The sequence below is a fragment of the Herpailurus yagouaroundi genome, unplaced genomic scaffold (genome assembly GCF_014898765.1).
Source record: "Herpailurus yagouaroundi ecotype Mexico unplaced genomic scaffold, PumYag 77, whole genome shotgun sequence".
NCBI classification, from domain to species: Eukaryota; Metazoa; Chordata; class Mammalia; order Carnivora; family Felidae; genus Herpailurus; species Herpailurus yagouaroundi.
The window spans coordinates 2,418,376-2,440,607 of record NW_024412388.1 but is presented as its reverse complement, the minus strand read 5'-3'; positions in this window follow the sequence as shown (position 1 = coordinate 2,440,607).

Below are 22,232 nucleotides of genomic sequence, written 5' to 3'. Positions count from 1 at the left end.
GGAGGTGAGGTGGCAATGGCTGTGTCTATTAGGCAAGGGTCACCTGCGGCCCCCAGGAAAGAGCTGGGGGGAGACCAAGGACAGACTGTCTCCCGCAGCCTCCAGGAGGATGCAGCCCTGCCCACACCTGGACCTCGGACTTGCGGCCTCCCGGACTGGGAGAGGGTACACTTCTGTTGTTTCACCCCCGCCAGTCTGTGCTGCTCTGTTCCGGCAGCTCTGGGGAACTAACGCGGCCCCCAAGCCTCCATGGCTCCCCTGCGCCCCCCTCCCCAGCACAGCTGAGCAGGACCCCTAAGCTGAAGGCAGCTGCCGAACTCGCAGGTTTCATTTTCTGCTTTGCTTTTCTTTAGGGAGGGGGAGGGGCTTGCATTTTCTGGGTTCCTTGACACGGAAGGCTTTGGAGCCCCGTGTGCCTTCAGAAGTCAGTTCAGAACCCGGCTCGCCCGCCGGACAGGGTCCCTCGTCTCCACATCTAACCCCACGTCCGTCCTTCCAGGTGGACGGACAGCTCCCGGGACAGGGAACAAAGCCAGGCGAGGGGACACAGATGCCACTCCTACCAACCCTCCACTGCCGCCAGGAGACGCTTCTCATAGGTCACCCCGAGAGCCACAGCGTGGAGATCAAGGGCAGACACCAGGGGAACAGCCCTAATTTGCAAGGCCCAGAAGCATCCTGACAAACAGGCCCAGAGGGAGACGTTTCTCTTAAAACCCCTGGCTCAGCGGTGGCTCCTCTCTGGTCAGGTAAAGCGGCCTGGTCCCTCCACTTAATTAACTATTCATCCCCCCAAGGCTGGGGCCTAATTTGACAGTTTTGATCAGCAATTTCAAGACCATCTGGAGACCGGAGACACTGGAAACTCCCGCCAGCTCTTGAAATAACTCAGCCGGGGTCTGTTCAGCAGTGAGTGCCGCCAGCCCCAGAGCCTCCGGGTCCAGGACACCAGGTAGGGCTCGCAGAATAAGCCTTGGATGCAGCCAGTGTGAACCTCCCTCGTGTGGAACGGGGGTCGAGGTCCAGACACCGCACACGGCTGTCCAGCTCCCCTGACCACCTTCCTTGGAGGCAGAGTCCCCAACACCCTGAGAACAGTCACTGGTTTCCAGCCGGCCTCTGTCCTGGCTCTCTCCTTCCCTGGCACAGAAGTGTTGCCCTTCGCAGCCTAAGGGGTCCCACCCGCAAGCCCTGCTCAGCCCCCTCCCTCCTCTGGGGCCAGGCTTCTTTCCTCTCCCAACCCCACAATGAGCCCTCGTGTTCTCTGTCCACACAGAACCCACAGCAGAACTCCATCCCTCTGGAGGGAAGCCCCACTACCGACCCTCCCCCGTCCTCATACAGAGGCCCCCCTTGCGCCCCACCCTAGCATCTCAGGGTGGCGGCCATTCTGCAGTCAAGTGCACGCACTCTCCTAAAATGTAAATGCATAGCAAAGACAGAGTGGGGACCCCCCCACTCAGGGCATTCACTCAGGGAGAGAGCTATGTGAGGATTTGTGTCTGTGGACTCAGTACCCTAAAAAATCACACCATCTGTGCGTTCACATACAACGGTCAGAACAGCTTCAGAGTCACACAGACTCCGATCAAACAGAGCAGGTCCTGGTGTCCCAACTACATGGCCACACGGCCTCATTCACCTCCTCTGTTGCCTCCACTATGAGTGGAGAACCTGGTGCCTTATTCACAGGTGTGATGTTTCGGAAAGTATCATGTGCTGTCTTCTGTGCTTCATAAACCCAAGTGCACTACACAGACATAAGAGGCACTTTTATTCATTGACCAAAGCTTTATGGCGTCCCCCTGAGGGGATGAGGAAAAAGTAACTCCAATTATTGGAGGTATGACAGGGACCCAGCAGGGGAAGCCATCTTGTCCATTGCCACGGTCCAGATAAAGACCCTGCATGGTTTTCCCCACTGGGAGTCAAAGGCCTGGCTTCCCAAGGCAATCTTGGAGGCAAAGAGCTGGAATCACCCCAGAGCTAACCTGCCCTGGCAGTTAGGAAGAACAAGGACAGCCCCAGAGAAGCGGCGGGCAGGAGAAGGACACGGGTAGACAGAGTCACAGCTCAGGATCCTGAACAAAGCCAAGGGTGGTTTGGCCTGCCTCATGTCCAGAATGCCTATCGAAATCCTGACTGAAATTCCTTGGGAATTGCAGGCAAGCCCAGCCTGTGGCAGGCACTTTGCAGAACACGTTGTCCCCATCCTCCTACATCTTGCAACAGAAACTTCTCTGAATAATTCAGAGGCATTAGTTAAATCAGGTCTCACACGCCTAAATCCATGTGGGTCTCTAATCAAATTATGGCGAAGTCAATGTTGTTAAGCTCTTATTAGCAGTAATAGTATTTTAAAATAACTGAATTTTTTCATGGTATGTGATGGAGTTTTTAAGTACTTTTGTCATGCCAGCTACCAGCTAGCATCTGTGGCTCACCCAGCCATTAATTTTGCTGAGAATTAATGTAATAGTCAGCTTCCATTGCTGTAACAAACAGTCCCAGTATCTCAGGGGCTTCCAACAATTGGAGTTACTTTTTCCTCATTTTCCTCAAGGTCTATATATTGACTATAGCTCTACTGGGCTCTGCTGAGAGCAGAGGAAATGTCCCCTTTTTTTTTCTTTCCTCCATTTTCATACCCCAAACTCCAAGAATTCCCACTGCATGCAACACAAGCATCAGTGAAAGCCCAAAGGAACCTAAAATCCTGCAAGACGATTTTCTTCTCCAATTACAGACGCTGTGGTCTTAAGAGAGTGGAATAGGGGCACCCGGGTGGTTCAGTCAGCTGAGGGTCCAACTTTGGCTCAGGTCATGATCTCTCGATCTGTGAGTTTGAGCCCCACTTTGGGCTCTGTGCTGACAGCTCAGAGCCTGGACCCTGCTTGGGATTTTGTGTCTCCCTCTCTCTCTCTGTCCCTCCCCTGCTCGTTCTCTCCTTCTCTCTCTCTCTCTGTCTCAAAATTAAATAGAAAACATTTTTTAAAATTAAAAGAGTGGAGTAGATCCCACTGCTTTTATCGTTGCTCTGTCCTCCTACAATCTTGGGCCAAGCAAAATTTGTTGTAGGAAGTACATGCCAGAACAAGATAAATAAAGCCCTCAGTTTATGGCTGCAAAACGATAAAGGGGACTCTCCCCCAGAAAATCATAAAAAATCACGGATATTACAGAGAGGGAGGAGCTTGGAAAACTTCTGGGATTTTTCCCAAGTTGTGCATATGTGGATATGATCTAAACAGCAAGGCACCAAGACAGGACAGATCCAAACAGCAATTAAAGGACTTTAAAAATGAAACTTCATTTAAACCCCACAACCTTTAGTGAGTTGGTCATAACTTGTGGCCTGAACATAACTAAGTTGATGGTCTGATAAAGCAACAAAAATATCAGCATTCTACCTAAGATTTAATTAAGATACAGAGACCCATAGCATAATATTCAAAGTGTTCAGAATGCAATCCAAAAGTACTCAGCATACAAAGAAGCAGGAAAATCTCAACACTGGTAAGAAAGACAATTAACAGACACTAACATCAGGGCAACACAGATGTTGAAATTATTCAACAGACTCTAAAGCATCTTCTATAAAAATTCTCCAGCAAGCAAGGGGATGCTCTTGAAACTCATGAAAGATAGATTGTTTCAGCCAAAAAAATAAAAGATACAAACTAAAGAATACAATCAATATAATTTTTAAAGCCATTGAATGGGCTTCATAGCAGAATGATGATGATGATAGAGGAAAGACTCAATGGACATGAAGATATCTCAATAGAAAGGATCCAATCTGAACAGAAGACAGAAAGAAAAATAGAAAGAAATTAATAAGAACTCCAGGATCTGTGGAGCATTTCCAAATGAAGCTCTAACATTTTACCAGCTGTATGTCCTTGGAAAGGTTCTGAACTGAAAGTAGAAAGGACTTTTGTCTTCCCACTAAGTGTCAACATACATCATCTTAGTAAATCCTCAGGACAACCATCTGACACAAGCATAGGCAACAATGACTACATTTTACATCTAAAAAAATTGAGGATGAAAGGAGTCTAAAAGTTTTCCTCAACCTAGTGACAAGGATGGGCTTTTAACTTGACACACCATCACCAGAGCCCACGTCGCTACTCTTGACAGCTATCTTGTTTCTTTCAATTAACAGTTGTGCTAGTAATTGTGCTAGTGATTATAGAATGCATGGATGGACAGATGCATGGGTGGAGAGAAGGATGGATAAATGGATGAATGGATAAATGAACGGATGGAAGGAAGGAAGGAAGGAAGGAAGGAAGGAAGGAAGGAAGGACAAATGAATGGATACATGCATGCATGCATGGGTGGATGCATGGATAACTGGATGCATGGATAAGTGGATGGACAGATGGATAAGTGTATGGATGTATGGATAGATAGATGGATACATGGATGAATGCATGGGTAGATGGATGGATGGATTCATGCATGGATGGAAGAGGTCTTAAATGTCCATGAACGGTGAGGGTCCTCTCACCAGGGAGGAGTGGATGATGGATGGATAAATGGATGGATGGACAGATGGACGGACGGATGGATGGATGGATGGATGGACAGATGGACGAACCATTCAGTTTGGCAAAATGAGACAGGGGCTTCAGGGAAAATGTGGAAACCTGAATTCTGGTCTATCTCACCATGAACTAATAGCATGACCCAGAGCAAGTTACCTCCCCCATCACAGCTAAGCTTCCTCATCTATAAAATTAAAAATTATATTATACTATCATTAGGGCCATTGTCAACCCTGACAGTTAAGGATCTCAATCATCTTCCTGCAGTGACACCCAGCTATTGCCTGAGTACATCTTAGGTTCGCTCCCATTCGCCAGAGGGAATGGCGCTGTCCTGGGTGCTGAAGGGCAGGCTTGCAAGCCGTGGGAGCTGGGGATTTTTCTGAGCAATGTCTTTCCCTGGGGCTTCCTCCAACCTTTCTGCATGAGTTCCACTGAATGCTGACTCGGTTTATGAGAATATTTCATGCTGGAGGGAGCTGTTCAGGTTAATCCATTTTCTCTCCCAGGCTCCTGTCTCTTGCAAGTGTGTTTAAAACTTCTCTACCCAGTCTTGAAAATGTTTCCTCCCAGGCAGTTTGTGTTTGCAATCCTTGCCCTTCCTGCCTCTGTCCAGCTGCAATTCTCAAAGTTCTCTTACTCCCAATTCATCTGTCCTTTGAAGACTTAACCTGTGGGGCTCTATAACAGGTCCAAGCCTGCCAGTCTGAGGGGCGGTTGGATTTGTCGGTGGCAGAAGGAACCTACCCAGAGTCGGGGAAAGCAAGGGTTCTGTGCGTTCAGCTCTAAATTCAAGGGTGCAGCGTCTAGTTTCCCACAGCACAAAATTGCTGAGATTTCCAACCCTGGTGACTGGACCACATGTGAAACCAAAGAGGAATTGAGTGTGGGGCCAGGAAAGCATCGCGTTAGGCAGGAGAGTGGGAGATTGTGAGTTGGCTGGGTAGCTGGGTGCCACAAAGAGATTTCCATCTCTCCACCTTTCCTCCCATTCTGAATTGGTCACTGGAAGAAACCCAACTCCAACCCACTGAAGTTTTGTGCATTGAAAGGATATAGGGGAACCTCACAGAATTGAAAGATGAGTAGGCGGGAAGAGCAGGAATAGAGACAGACCTCAGGAACTGCTCGATCCTGGGACCAGAGTGCTTCAACCATCCCTCGAAATATAACATGTTCCTCTGGGCACATGTTTTCACTCTCCTTTCCTATTGAGGACTGCTGTTTTTTGCTTCCCAGTCCTCCTGGAAAAAAACTGGACTCCAGCAGCTCTAAAGTTTGACATGCTACTGCTTCACCCACCCAAATAGAGATGGTCCCAATTTCTATCTTTCCCAGATCCAGAGCTCCAGAAAAGGATTTAACGGCCCAGCATAGGTTGGGCACCCACCCTTAGACCGATCGACTATGGCAAAGGGCTAGGGTCAGGGTCATTCTTGGAGTCCCCTGCATGCCACTGAAGTGTGGGCAGGGCAGGGTCAAGATGGGAGGGAGAGGCTCAGGTGCTCAGGAGCCCCTTCCGTTCACAAAAACACATCCTCCTTGTCCCTAGCTGTCAGAATGGCCTCGGAAATGGGCGTTGGTGATTAGCTGTCTGTCCTGGACACTCTTGAAGATGACCAGGTTTTCTTCTCTCCACCCTCTGTGGCTTCCTTGTCACTCATCATACCCAGAATTACCCACAACCTGAAGTGGGTCATATCCTATTCACACAGGAGATTGCAGCATAGCTCTTGACTATTTCTTCTTAGCCTATTGAGTCACTATATTCCTATAGCCTCTTCATCCATCCTGTGGCTGACCCACCCAGGAAGCCCCAGAAAGCTGGACCAGAAGTCATCTTTGACCCTCCTTGTCAACCAGACTCACCCTCATTAGATGCCACCCAAGCCCCCTGTCCTTCCACTTTTTATAAATCCACTGCCCCATGCCAGGGCAGTTTTCCTGGGAGTCCCCTCCTCCCTGAGGGCTCCATCAACAAGCTCCCTCCTCCACCAGGGTCCTTCTCTGATGCATTTGGACTTCCATATACACAACACTTCCTTGTCAACTTCTTTTCCACTTTTATAGAATTGTTTTCCCTTTGGCTTGCCTTTAAATCTCTGCCTTCTCTTCTCCCTGACCTTTAACTTGATGTATTTAATATTACTGCTGTAAGGTTCTTAGTCTGTCCATTCCATCTGTCACAGACATGCCCACGCACCCGAGGAATTCACAGTCTACAGGATGGAATCTTTGGACAAATGATCTTTCATTATGTGCACTTCTGCTCACGTCGTTTTTGTGGGTTCTGGACGTTGTCAACCTCAGTGGCAGGTGTTGCCCTCCCAGAATACCATCATGTTAACATCATGTTAACGGACGACCTGTCTAAAGCACAGTCATAGTCTTAGAGGAGGGCAGACGGCTTCCAGCAAGTCTCTGAGAAAGAGGTATGATTGCCTCCAATTTGGTCACACTGTTTTTCCCAAAGGTCCCCCTGCCTGAGGATATGCTGAAAAGGCATCTGCTCTGTATCTGAGGCTTTAACATGCTTTTGATGCCTGGAGGGCAGGCTAGTCTCTGAGTAGCACAAACATATCCAATGTTTAGACCCCATCAACCCACCGAGGACCCTCCTGGTCACCTACTGCTCTGACCCACATATCCCCCAGGTGCCTGGGACAAGATTTTGAATATTCAGCCACTGTGACTCTCTCTTACTTTGCACTGATGTCAATAAATGTCAGAACTTGCCCCCCACAAGCTCCTATGCCCTCAGATGCAGGTCAAACACACAGACATTTTACATCATTCAGCTGCATGTCTGGCAGGAATTCTGAAGGGGAGAACCCGGTCCTAGAAGAGGGCAAAGAAGGCTTCACAAGGGCATTATTTTTTCAATTGGCTCTGCTGGGGAAAAAAAAAAAAGTTGAAAGATATAAAGAGAGAGAAAATGTTGTTCCTCCTAAGATGGTCCAGAAACACTTCTCTCCTGCTGCCCAACTCTGATGAGTGTTCATTTGAAAAATACTGGCACCAAGAATTAAATGGGGTTATCTGGGTATACTGGGGGATTGAAAGACTCACGTCCACTCCTGCATGTGAAGTCTCTTTGGAGTTTCGAACACAATAGAGAATTCGGCCCCATCCAGGCATGATCCCATCCGGAAAGCCTTCCTTGGCTGCTCTAAACTCCAGTCTCTCCTTTCTTGGAACTGTTGAGGGTCTCCACTTGGGTTTTAGAATTTCTTACCAGGGGCAGTAATTATTTCTTTGCTATGGCTATATTGAGTTTCCCTTACTAGGTTGTACATTCCAAGGACAAGGCCAGGCTCTGACTCTTTCTAATATATGTGTGTACATGCGTGTGCATTTGCAGACATGGGTCCTAGCATTAATCTGGCCTTGTATTAATGGACACCTTCCCAAAGGCAAGTGATAAAAAAAAGCCACCATTGGCTGAAAAGGGAATTCATTTACATGCTTAACAGAGAAACCTGAGGTGGTCTTGCTTCGGGTATGGCTTACCCTAATCGGGCTCCACAAGGTGACAGGTGGCATCTCCAGCTTCAGGGCACCCCAATATTCCAGGTTCCACGCATGTCCCTTCCCAAGAGTCTGCACCTAGGCCTCATTACATCTGATTGACGCTGACCAGAACACATGCAAATTCTGAACTGTTCATTGTGGCCATGGGATATGAGGCTCTGGTTGCCCAGACCTGGGTCCTGTGTCTACTCCTGGACTAGAATTAGAGGCAACTCTCCGCGAAGCATAAGCACTAATAGTGGAAACTAGGTGGACGAGGAGGGTCCTCTCACCAGGGCAGAGTGGATGATACAGAGAAACAACTTTATTACATGGCCCTCAAAACTAGTACAGGCACAAACGAGGACTCGTCCAAAAGAGAGGATGGACCCCAAAACCCTCTGCTTGGGTGCTGGAGCGAGGGCACAAATTACTGACGGGGCGCCCAAGGTACGCCTTGTCCTACTGACAGCCACCCTTCCGGCCAAGTGGGAGGCATGGAGAGGAAGTAACCAAGGGGCCCTGAAGGCAGAAGAAGGAGCAGGAGGCCCAAACAGGGACACCCAGGAAGGTCAGACCTAAACCTGCTGCAGGGCGGCTAGTGAGCCTGGGATGCCCAACACCGAGCCCTTCTCCGTTTGCAAACACCCAGTTCCCTCCCATCCCTCCCGGGCTGTGCTCACCGCAGCCTCTCTCTCCTCATAGACTCCAAGTAACTTAGGACCCGTGAGTTCCCCCTCCTTCCTCTTCAGGTCACGTGTCAGTGAGGACACCACACCCTCCGCTGGGCGACATGACCATTTCAGCCAGTGGTGCCGGGTCCCTGAGCCTCAGGAGACAGCGTTGATTTGCTGGACCGCACTTCCCAGACCACTGGCCAGTTTTCACTTCCTGCCCGTTACCCCTCCCGGTGTGTCTGTCCCCCCGCCTCTTACTGCCGCCACAGGAGACCAGACCCGCGTTTATGTGGCTCAGAACCAGAGACCGGCAGCTGCCTCCCAAGGAGGGGGAGGCCACCCAGGACTTGAACCCACATAGAGCAGGCAGGCCTGCCAGGTGAGCACAATCACCGCCCCAGGGAAGGCCGGCGGGGGGGGGGGGGCGGAAGGTGGGCCTCCCCCAGCCCTGATGCAGCAGGAGATGGCCACGTGCTGCTGGAGAAACCGAAGCCACCACATGAAGTCACAGCCCACGAGACCTTCCGTGGGCACTCAGAGCCTCTCCAATCACATCTTTTCTGTGGACAGTGTTCCCTTCCCCCGCCGCCGTCGGGTCCAACACAGGCAGCCCTGCCCCACTCTGCCCTGCTCCAGAACAGCCGGAGTTCAGGGGAGACCTGACTGGGGGGGGGGGGGGTTCCCGAGGAGAAAGGGCACTGCCCTGATGACCAGGTGTGTGACCGTGTGCCCAGCCGGCGCTGACAGCAGAGGGCTCGGGTCAGGCTCCAGTGCAGGTGTGGCCTGGGGCAAAGCCCTTGCCTCTCTGATCCTTGGTGTCCTCTGTCGAAAACCCCTCATACACGCGCTGTGTGCACATTGAGAATTAAATGAGATATTCTCCATGTGGCTGACGTTCCTAGGAGTCTACTCAAGATCTGTTCTCACCTTCTTCCTTAGAAACATAATCCCCCTTTATGTGGGATAGCACTTAGCCCCCGAATAACGTTTCCCATCTGACCAGTGGGACATGAGCAGGACTAATGTGTGGCCACTTCTCTTAAAGGACGTGCGTGTGACTCCATCCGCCCCTGTTCCCTTTCTTTCCTCACCTGCGGCTGTGATGGTTAAAGAGTTCACAGGACTTCCAGGAAAATCTCACAAAGGGAGCTGAGTCAGGTAGAAGTCGCACCTCTTTTGTCCTCCCCCACCCACTTTCTCTGTATCTTTGGCTAGAATGAGAATGTGATGGCTGGAGCTCCAGCATCCGTGTTGGCTCTTGAGGTGACTTTAAGAATGGAAGTCTTGTGGGGCTCCTGGGTGGCGCAGTCGGTTAAGCGTCTGACTTCAGCCAGGTCACGATCTCGCGGTCCGTGAGTTTGAGCCCCGCGTCAGGCTCTGGGCTGATGGCTCAGAGCCTGGAGCCTGTTTCCGATTCTGTGTCTCCCTCTCTCTCTGCCCCTCCACCGTTCATGCTCTGTCTCTCTCTGTCCCAAAAATAAATAAACGTTGAAAAAAAAAATTAAAAAAAAAAAAAAAGAATGGAAGTCTTGTGTGGCGTAGAAGAAGTACAGAAGCATCCCGCATCCCTGACGGCATCAAACACTCCGTGGCAGCTTTTTATTTCCTGTCCCTTAAGCTTTTATGTACTTGAGCCAGTGCTAGTTGGGGTTTTTACGATACATGCAGCCAAGCTTTAGCTTGACTATTACAGTATATAAAGCCATGTGCATGGGGCACGGTGTTCCCTGGCTCTGGGGCTTTTGAAAACTCCGTTGTGCATCTTTTCCAAGAGCACCAAGAGGTCCCAGGCTGCCCGCACCTCCAGCGTGGGGCGGGAGTGGCTTGGGCTGTGTCTTTGCAAACAGACATCCCAGCAGGAGTGGGGCTCCTATTCCTAAGAGCTGCCCCTCTGGTGCCCATGGGTTCACTGCGAAGGAGAAGGTTAGCCAGTAGCCTTAGCATCGCAGCCGCCCGCCCCTCTGCTCACTGAAAGGAAACAATGATTCATTCCTGACCCCGGCTGACCCAGCACTGGGCTCGTGAAGACACTCATTCCGGCCTGATTTTGTTTGCTTTCATCGGTCTGTTCCTGCCTCTGACCTTTGACACAGCCCAAACTTCAATCAGATCTTTAGAAACCGGCTTCTCCTCTGCACATCAAAAGCACAGACAGGCTGGTGGGAGCTCGGCATCTAAGAAATGCCCTTGGTCACGCCTCCCGTCATCTGCAAAGCCACGGGGAGACTAGATTCCACACTGGCGGCTGTCAGATTATGGAGTTAGAAGTCCACGCCATGGAACAGAAGTACAGGAGACCATCAAAGCCTTGCTGGGCAAACAGCAAGATGAAGCCAGGCTCTTACAAAAGCCTGACATCACCTCCCACACTTCTGACAACGCACCAGCCTTTTGGGGGAAATCCATGAAGAATTAGATTAGTGGCAAATACTGGCCAGGCATGAGGAAAGACCCCTGAAGAGACTGAGTAGTGCCTGTTCCAGCCAAGCCTGGAGAGCCCCAGAATCCAGGGGGCAGAGGGCAACCTCTCAGGGTGAGCAGGTCGTGCCCCTGTGGTGGGCAAGGCCAGTCCTGGAGCAGACACTGACCCGTCCGTACTAGAACACTGGAGCCTAACAGGAAGACCAATGGGTCAGACTGTCCAGCCGAGAGGGGCTTCCACACCCGGTGGTCCCTGCTGCCCCAGGAAGGGGTGAATGGGGTCCCCTCACCCTCCCCTGTCTCAGCTGTGAGGAGCAAAGGAGGAGCCCGAGAGAGAGAAAGTTTTGGGGGGATGGGCACAGAGACAGGCAGGTAAAGAGAGAAAGAAGGAGAGGGAGGGAGAGAGGCAGATAGATGGACAAAGGGTAAGAGAGACAGACAGAGAGACAGGGAGGGAGGGAGACAGACAGAGAGACGGGGGGTGGGGGAGGGAGGTTTTGCCTCATTCTGCTCTGCTTTGCTGGTTTCACGACAGCAGCAGGTCTCAGGATAGATCTGCCTCCGAGGTCATTAGCACTTTCCTCCGGACCTCTCTCCAGGAGCAAACGGGCAGGATGGCCCTGGAGGCGACCGAGTGTCAGTTAGAGGCAAATTATAACTTGTAAGCTCCCACTCGTGCTCCAAGGTTTGAGATGTCTGCTATAACCTGTCAAAGGCCGACTTCTCTCCACCAGAGCAGTCTATTGTGTTCCGTCTCTCAATATAGATTTATGGATGTGTTTTCAATGCTAAGAATAGAATCCTTCAAGGGTTTTTTATTCTTTTTTTTTTTTTAAGCATGCTAAACAGGCCCTGGAAGGAGGAAAGGAGTGGATCTGCCAGGCTGTGGCCACACATCAGGAAGACGACTGCTCAGAGTTTCAGGCTCAGGGGAAGGGGCGGTACCTGCTGCAGAGACGGGAAACCAAGGAGCCGCCTAGCCCTTGGCTTTGCATTCACGGCTCAAGGTTCCCCTGCGCCTGGGGGCCCGGCTCTGGGCCTTGTGGGGACCCAGAGGCTGGGCCAGCTCATCTGCTCACCAATAGCTGGTGTTCATTGGGTGTGTCCTACGTGACAGTCTCCCACGCCCCCACCCCCCACCCAACGCCACGCGGCAGCGTCCGCATCCCCATTTCACAGATGGGGAACTGAGGCTCAGAGAGGCGGTGGGAGAGGTTTGAACATGGACTCAAGCCTGAGAGTGGACAAGTGCTAGAACCAGTGGACTCGGGTAAACCTGAAACGGAGCAGACATGCCCACTGTGGCTGTGGGTGTGCACCTGTGCACCTGCTCCAGGATCTGCTGTCTTGTGCCCATCTGTGCCGTGGGCACAGTCATACCCGCCACACCGGGCTGCTCTGGGCACAACAGGCCACACATGCTGGGACCTGAAACACACACAGCGCCCGCTTAAGAAACCAGAGGACCATGGACGGCGGCCCGGGCATGCTGCGGGAGGGTCAGAGGGCAGGGCTTTGAAAGAAAGGAGGGGGCACTTCTGAGGGTCCTGGACTGGGGGCTGCTCAGGCCTGGCCAGTCTCAGAGCATCACTCCTAGAGGCAGCACGCGGACTCCGCTGTCCCAAGGCCACCCCTTCGTGGGCCGCTAAGAGGGCAGACTCTGGAATCTGGAGCGTCCAGGACCAGCCGGGAGACGCTAGGCGTGTTACTCACACCTCCAGGCGCCTGCTGTCCTGTCTGTGAAGTGGGGTTCTTGGGAGCGGAGAGGCACTGCCTGGGGGGAGGCCCAGCCGAGCCCTGCTGGGCCGCAGTCTCCACCTGTCGCCTGACCTGAGCAGCGCCCCACGTGGAAGGTGGGACATGCCCCCTCTGTCATGCAGAATTCCCCTGCCAAACACTGGCATTTACAGAATGTTCTCGTCCACCCTTTGTACTCTTCCTACAAGGCTGGGAAGAGGGCCCCGTCCTTCCCAGCAAGCTGGCAGTAAGACATTGGGACCCTTTTAATGAGACTAAACAAACAGGCGAGAGATGGACCCCACACACCCGCAGAAGCCCCTCCATATTCTGGTCATTAATGACTGGCTTTCATTTTAGGGGCAAGCCCCAGGCCCTGGGCCACGGCCTTTCCCAAGAGAAGAGAGTGCAACTCCCGAGAGAGAGCTGTCTGGTCCGGACGGCATCATCCCAGCATTCGGGAGGCCGGAGAGATTCGCCGGGCATCTTTCTACCATTAGAACCTGAAGAGTGAGCCGTCGGCATGGAGCGGGACAGGGAGGAGACAGGAGCTACTTGTTGGGGGGGGGGTCATCTGTTCCCCACCTGTTTCCTTATTGTCCTTCCCGTCCCCAGCCCCCAGCTCACGAATATCCACAAACTTGGTCTTGTCTCTGCTAGGTTCCCCAAGCCCCAGGTGGATCAGGTCACATCAGAAACATTGGCGGGGCCCTGGGCGCTAGAGAGGACACCGGACCCCACTGATGAAGGGCAGAGACGACATTCATCTGAAGGGGGTCTGCCACCTGCTGCCCTGGGGCCACATGCAGGTGCTGGGTCATCGGGGGGCAGAGCTGCACTCCCAGGCCTCTCACAGGCAGAGCCCTGGACAGCTCAGCACCGTCCCGGGGACCTCAGGTGAGCCTGTGCGGGAAACCACCTGAGCTGCCCGGCAGCGGAGTCGGGGTCCACGCTGGGCCGTGGGGTGTGGGGCTTGTGTCCACGGCCGCCGCATGACAGGCACAGGCCGGGCCGCCCTCTGGGGAGCCGTCCAGTCCCCATCCGGGCTCCTGGGGACTGGCCCTACCTGCTCCTGCACCTGCCACATGGGACCAGGGCGTGTGATCAAGGTGAGGGGACCCCGCTGGGTGAGAGGAAAGCGTCTGGCCAGAAAGAAGGGCCCTTGGGAGCCGCCAGATGCCCCAGAGGGACATCTGCCCGCCTGCCTCCTGCCCCTTCCCTTATACTCAACCGGCACTTTTATTTTGGTGTTTTTTCCCACCTTTTAAAAAATGTTTTTGCATTTTTCCTTCACATCTGGTTCCCCAGTGCACTGGACGGAAGCTAGGCTCAGCTGTGACTAATCTAAAATGCCATTAATATAAATTGGGGCTAATTACTCAGTCCCTCTCGGCCATCCAGCCCTGGGCTTCTCGAGACAGAACCTTCTAGAAAAAGTCTGGGAGGACGCTTTTACAGGACGGGGCCAAGACTCCCCATGGACTGCTCACCAATTCCCAGCTCCTACAGCTCAATTTTCTGTGGAACAGCTTGTTTTGAGGGTTCCTTTCCCCTCTGGCTGCTCAGCCTATGCCAGAGTACAAATCAGGAGCCCATTAAAGATACATGTCCCGGCTTCTTCTCTACGTGTTGGCAGAACGGCCAACACAGGAGCCGAGCGCCCCAGCCGACCACAGCCAGCTCTCTGATGGCCGCAGCTGCTCTGCTCCTCAGAGCCTTCCTGTCGGCAGACTTCCCTGATCACATATTTATCAGGTCAGGTTTGAAGTGAGCCGTGAGTACAGGGAGAACACTTAGCACAGAGGCAGGATGGAAACACTGGTTCTCCAGATCTTTCCAGCTAAAGTGAGCTGGCATCTGAGCAGCGGCCCGGAGCCGCTCCCCAAGCACGGGAGTGGCGGGGAGTGGGGGGACCTGCTGGAGCTGGGGGCAGCTCCCGGGGCTGCAGCCTGCCACGCCCACTGTGCCCCTGATCCAGCACCAGCCCTGGTGGGAAGTGTCTGAGCAGAGGGACCACGACGTGCGTGCGGCTCAGGGATGCAGGACGGAGTGCGGAGCTCAACACCCTGTACAGTGAGGAGGGGGCCAGCAGGGCGGTAACTGGTGGCAAGGGTTTCTGTTCCTCAGGAAGGGCTGGCTTCATGGCCCTAACGTTGTCCCGGGTCGGGGAGGAGGGTTTGGGAATGGGTGGCTTCAGACTGGGCCACGTATCAGCCCTACCTGACGGTCCAGGTCACCTCCTTGGATCTGGCGTCCCCACCAGAAAATGGAGATGCTGCCACTCGGCTCAGGACCGTACTGTGAGGTTGCACTGGAGGTGGAAGGCCTGGCACACAGCCGGCACCAAATAAACGCTCCTTCTGCCCACCGTGACATCAGTCCCATAGACGCCGGCCTCAATCCCCCTGAGTAGGGATTTCTGGACCCACAGGTGACCTAGTGGGCATCGGGCTTGCATACCAACCGGAACCTCTCGGTAAACTTTTTAAATAAAAACAAAACATAGCATTTAAAGACTACCCGCTGAAACAGACAGCATCCGCACCTGCGGGCACCCACCTAGAGCTCCTCTGGGGAAGACGAGCTGACCCCTGGGACGGCCACAGACGACCTCTGTTCTCACTCTCTCCTCCCACCGTGACGGCGAGTCCTGGCTCGCCGCTCGGGATCGCTGGGGGTGGAGGCAAGTCCGGCGGGGCGGTCGGCGGCCACGGGCGCCCACGGGCAGCGAAGACCAGAGCTGAGGAGCTGCTCACTGCAGACCGGGAGCTGTGCCTGACGGCAGGCCGGTCCGAAGCCGGGAACGGAGGTGTCCCTCCCTGGGGGGACGTGAGAGGCGGTCCTCTTCGACACCCCCGGTGTCTTATCCTCAGCCTTGGCCGTGGAGTGACAGCCCTTTCATGGAGTGATGAGTGTTGTAAAGGCTGTTTCAACCCCTCACTTCAAATGCCTGCATGAGCCCCGGCCCCTCAGCTTGCACGTGGGAGAGCAGAATGTTGCAGCCTTGGCCCTTTCTAGCACCCTGGCCAGAGAAACATCCTGGCCTCTGTCTCACTATTTCCTGCATACGCTGTCCTCCTTCCCCGAGCACAGAGCCAACTGGCCCCCGGGGGCTGCCTGGACCCCAGGACCCCCTCAGGGCCCACGCACGGAGCTCCACCCAGCTGTCCCAGTGTTCCCCACAGCTCCCCAGCACATCGCTGGCTACGCAAAAACTCTCTTCACCTGTACACGGACCCACGAGCCGCCACACTGTTCTCCCTCCGTGCGAAGTGCCCGCACGCGCCAGCCGCCGTTCACGCCGGGCCCACCCGCGGTTCCACCCCACCCTGCCGTGGCAGGTGTGCGGGCGTGCGCACGCATTAGGAACACCATTTACACACACTATGCGTCCCACGGTGTCGTGGGATAGACGGATGTTGCCAAATTGTCATCCTGTCCTCTCTGAGCCTAACAGGTGCCTTTCACCGGTCGTTTGGACTTCCCGACAGTACCAAAGCGTGCATTTCTTGCGGCTCCAGTGGCCCAGTCTTGGGTGACACCTCCATTGCTTTGCTCTCCTCTCTGTCCACAGTGACAGAACTGATCGCTCATCAGTTTTGTGCCGGGAAACATAATGTCACGTTTGTGAAGATCAGCTCCTTTGGTGACCAGAGCACCACTGGGCTCTTCTGAAAATGGACTGAAAGCTTCCCTGATGGTGTGTCACCGCCTGAGAGTCTCTCAAGAGATCACACGCTGAGGGCCACGGGCAATCAGACCGCCATTCCAGTAAGTTCCGGCACACAGGATCCACACACTCAGCCTCGCTCGCCCAGGACACACAGATTTGCAGGCTGCGTCTGCACCGGAGTCGGGCACGCGCATGATTTATGCTGCTTCAGCTGTTCTGAGCTGCTGTTTCCATTCGTATCACTACTTCTCTGCTTTAATAACTACTTTTAAATGTGGATCTGCCTTCGGGAACCGGAAATGGATTACACCACCCCAAAAACAGTAAGGAGAAGCACAGATGTTTGCAAACAAAAACGATAGCACGCCAGGGATCAGAAAACGCGATAACCTCCCGATAATTCCTGCCCAAGCGAACCAGGCCCGACTTGTGGTTCGCGGCCACCCTTACACGCATAGCAGTTACTAAAACCGTATGTGATTTCTGTATGTGATTCGACACGCAAACGAAATTGTTTCACTGCTTTGTTCCCCTAAAACAACCAGTTCGCCGTGGACCCAGCATGGTTGCCGGGATCGGCCCAGGGGCGGCCGCCGAAGCCTGGGGAAACTTTACCCATCCTCCCTGAAGCAGCAGGTGGCTTCCAGACTGGGCCAGGGGGTGTTCCATCAGGAGGGCCAGCCTGCCCCCTGGTAAGACAGCCGCCCAGCTGAGGAGTCAGAGACCCGGGTTCGAGTCCTCACGCCCCGGGAGTGAGCCATCTGGGTAGCATCGCTCCACTCCATGTCCTCAGGTGAGAACAGGAACAATACCTGCTGTGTACCTGCGGCTGTAATGAGATCACAGGTACGTATTTTCCACACAGAGCACGTATTCTGGGCTGGCTGCTGTCACCCATTATGTAATGATCAATTGATGATAATATTAATCACTCGGCGACTCATCTGGGGAGCAAAATACCTGCTTGGGGAAAATCGATTGTGCTTTTCTGAGCCGGCTGGTTCCCTGCTCACTGAGAAACCACCAGCTGGGAGGTCAGACAGCAGAGTGGGGATGACGTCTGCCCCTGTGAGCGGCGACGGCCTCCACCAACCAAGCATTTCCACTCGAAATCTGGGCGGAAAGGCGGTTCTCCGGATGCAGCAGATGAAACCCATTGACACTTTACTTTTGGCTTGGAGCATGTTTCTCCCTCCTTAAATAATTACGGTGTGTCTTTATTTATTATTTACGAGGCGCTGGGGAAACACAGAGTCTGCGTTGGGCTTCGTGGATGGGATCCCTTTCGCTACAGGAGGCCGGCTCCACGTCAGTGGGGGGGGGTGGGGGCCCCGGCCCCCGGAGGGGCCCCCCCCCCCCCCCCCCCCCCCGCTCGCTGCGACTCCCCTCTGCACTTCCTGCTGCTCCCGCCACCTTCCCAGGAGGTGAGGGAGCTGGGCCTCCCTGTCCTCAATGCTGTTTGCCGCTCAGGCCGCCTCCACGCTGGCTCTGCCTGACCCCGTCCTTCCCAAGTCAGAAAAAAAGAGCAAAGCCATCCCCCCAAAAGTGTCAGTGATATAACTTTAGTCTCTGGAGTATTTGGACCCCATCCTGCACCCCTCCATTTAAGTCGATTAATTGACCTTTAAAATGTACCCAGAAAATAAATTGCCTAATAAAATAAATTATCTCGTATTCAGTGATGCCTGAAACCCACTGAAACTTGAGAAGAAACTAACGAAGCAGCAAAGAAATGACTAATGAAGGAACTATGCTTCACAAGGAATAATTGATCAGCGATCACAGGGGCGTCCTGGAAGGGGGGGGGGTCTGGTGGGAGCCTGGAGCAGCGACCCCAAGTAGAGGCGATGAGACACCTCTCTAATGTCACCATCCAACACCATCCCTCCACGGTGACAAAGGACAATTATTTGTGACTGCTCAGGAAGCCAACCGTGAAGACAGCCATCGAGCACGTCCTTCACCAACCTGTGCACCTCCTGACCGCAGCAGGTCTGACACTGACCCCGGAAGGTAGCTGGGGGTTTAAAGCAAGTGGGGCACCTCCAACCCCACAGGTGTTTCAGTGCCACAAAAGGATCACTGGACAAGGGTTTGGGTGCAGAGCCGAAAGGGGTCAAGGGGAGGGTGCTGGACGTGTCTCCCTCCAGGACAAACAGATCCTCCAGGGACAGCTACAGGAGGGCCCACCCGGAACCCTGCATCAGGGCCAGGCCCAGATCCATCAGTCCCCCAACACTGAGCAATGAAGATCCAAGAAGAAGATGAAGCAATGTCGAGCATTGCTCAACACTGAGCAATGAGGATCTGTACCGTCTTGAGGATGGTCGTGTCTGGTCCACAGCCACAGAGAATAGTTCCAGTGTTTGCAGGAGGGGATGGGGCCGAATGAATGAGGGACCTGAGGCCAACACAGATACAGCATCTGTATGCAGGAGGTCAAAACACTGCAGCTACGAGACAGAGTGTTTGGGGAGGGGACTCACTCCCCCACACTCCGCCCACAATGGGATACATCTATTAGACACAGGCCAAACTGTGGGACATCACAGAGCCCAGGGGAACTTGTGGGCACTGGGAACACAGACCCGTGGTCACGCGGGCACCGAGTACCGGCAGGGAAAAGAGGAGGAAGGGAGCTACTTCTCACTGAGAGCTCAGACTGCACCAGAAGCTGTGCTAGACATTACACCTGCATTTTTCATTCTCTCCTCATACAAACCTTGGCCAGCCACAACTGGCCTCACAGCATGGGCTTCTGCCCCAGTGTTTGTATTCCACACATCATGCTGCTCCCACACCACATCACTCATCCATCCATCCATCCATCCATCCACCCATCTATGCATTCATCCACCCATCCTTCCATCCATCCATCCATCCATCCATCCAATGAACCATCCTTCCATTCATTGTCTACTCACTGAACAATGTTCACAGACTGAGTATCTGCCAATAGGACCCTGCCTCTGTCCTTGTCTCCCAGAAAGTGAGCTTCACATCACATTAGCTCGGAGCTGTGCTAAAGAAAAGCCTGCATCGAGCTCTGGTTGGTAACCCATCACCCCAAGAGTTGTAGTGCCAACCCTTTGGGCATCATCAGCCTTTCTGTTGGTTATTTGAGTCTAGAAGTGGACACACCCATACTCACCACCCCAGCACTCTAAACCATGTATTCAGATTAGGCTCTTGTTGTCAGGAAGTCAAGCCTTGACCAGTGGTCTGTGACCAGGGTGAGAAAAGCCAACGTGCCTTGGAGAAGGGCAGGGAACTCTTCAAGGTTCAGAGGAGGACAGCTCTTCTATGCAAAGCTATCAGGTGGGAATTTTATCCTGACTCGGGCTCACCCACCTCCTGTAAACACATGTCTCTATGGATATGTAAGGACCACTTTGAGTTTGTTCAGACCTCGGCCCTCTTGGCCAAGACAAAGACACAGTGTGTAGCAAAGAGTCTAACTTTTCCAAAGAGAGGTTGTTTGTGCTCAGCCCCTGGAAGGTGATCTCTAAGCCATTGAAATGTGCTGCCTGTTAAAAATGTCTTTTACCTGGGGACCATGGGCCATTCTGGACAGTATAATAATTTAATTTAGAGTGGGGGCTTTGGGTCAGGTATTATCAGCTCACCTTCAGAAGGACTGGAGACTGAGGTCAACCACGTGGGTGGCCAACCGCATCTATGTGATGGATCCCAGGGAAAGACTCTGGACACCAAGACCGGGGGTGCCTCCCTGGTGGGCAGTACTCCATGTGCGTGGAAGGAGTCAGCACCATCCACACCTCCAAGGTAGAGAGGACTACAGAAGCTCCACACATGCAACTTTCCTGAACCCCATCCCATGAGCCTCTTCCTTTCCCTGATTTTAATCTGTATCCTTTTGCTGTAATAAACCATAACTGTAAGTATAACAGATTTCCGCTCTGGGAGTCCTTCTAGTGAATAATAATTCACTGAATTATATAACACAGAGGGTGGTCCAGGGGACCCCCAAAAGCTGTGGTTAGTGTCAGAAGTAAGGGTGGTCTCAGGAACATTCTCCTGGCCGTAAAGGCAGATTTGCATCTCTGTGTCCCTGGGACTTGGTGCTGGGGGACACGGGCTGAGCACCTACAGACAACTGTTGGGAGGCGCTCTAGCATCCGTGCGCGTGGCTGTGATAAATCCCCAAGGCATGTGGGCGGAAGCCGTTTGCATGGCCCTGATCCTTGCACGGCCCGCTCCTCCTTCAGCCATTATTACTGTCATGTTTTATAGGCCAAGCTCAGATGGAGTGGACAGAAAGCTTGAGTCCCATCAGAGGAAGTAATGAGAAATCCATAAGTCTTATAAACAGGTGATAAGACAAGTCTTTAAAATAAATGGGGGAATAACTTAATCACATGTAAGACAGAGGCATGAGGACAGCTGGCCAAGATCAAGGCCACTTGCCAGGATGTGGGAACCCAGCCCTTCCCAGAAGGAGCCCTTAATGTACGGCTCCCCCAAGAAAGGAAGTGGGGTTCCCTATTTATCACACCCTACCTGGAGGCTTAATGCATCACTTCACCGGACCATAGCAGTAACCCCACAAGGGCAGTGATCTTCCCCATGAGAGAGGTAGCCACCTGCTGAGGGCTACAGCTGGTGGGCAGCGGGGCTGGGTCTGGCTGCCTCCTCGGCCAGAGATCTCTTCCAGTTCCCATCTGCTCCCAAAGACTAAGTCCAGCATCCAGGGTCATAATGACACTATGAGATCCATGGACAGGCCAGCAAGACGAAGGTCATGGCTACCCCCCTGCCGCCCCCCTCTGACTCTTTAGCTCCACTCTCCCACAATCCGGGTTCCCCCATCTTCTCTCCAACCCCACAGGGGTGGAGTCCAATTTCCTCAGACAATCATTGTACTACGGGGATTAAAACATACCCTACCCCCTTCTATGGAATGAACATTTGTGTGCCTCTCAAAATCCCTATGTCGAAGCCCTAATCCCCAGTGTGATGGCATCTGGAGATGGGGCCTTTGGGGAGTGATTGGCATGGGGCAGGGGGGATGTCCTGCATCAGTCAGGGTTCTCTGGAGAATCAGAACCAATAGGATGTATGCTGGTGTACAGAAAGAGATTTACTGCAGGGTGTCGGCTCACGTGATTACAGAGACTGAGAAGTCCCGTGAGCTGCCGTCCGCAAGCTGGAGACTCTGGAGAGCGGTGGTGTCATTCCGTCTACACCCCAAAGCCTGAGGACCGGCAGGGCCACTGGTTTAAATCCCAGCCAGAATCTGGAGGCCTGACAACCAGAAGTGCTGACGTCTGGGGGCAGAGAGGGTGGACAGTCCGGCTCAGGCAGAGACAGAACGTTTGTCCTTCCTCCACCTTTTTGTTCCATCCAGGCCTGTGATGGCTTGGGTGATGCCACCCACGCTGGGGAGCGCCTTCTGCTCCCCTCAGCCTCCTGATCCCCAATCTCTTCCAGAAACACCCTCATAGACACACCCTCGTGAATAGGACTAGTGCCCTTATAAGATGGTCTTTCTTTGCCCTGTGAAGACACAGCAGGAAGGCGGCTGTTCGTAAACCGGGAAGAGGGCTGTTGCCAGGCCCTGACCTTGCTGGCACCCTGACCTCAGAAGCCCAGCCTCCAGGACCCAGAAATACGTGTCTGTGGATGAAGCCCCTCACTCTG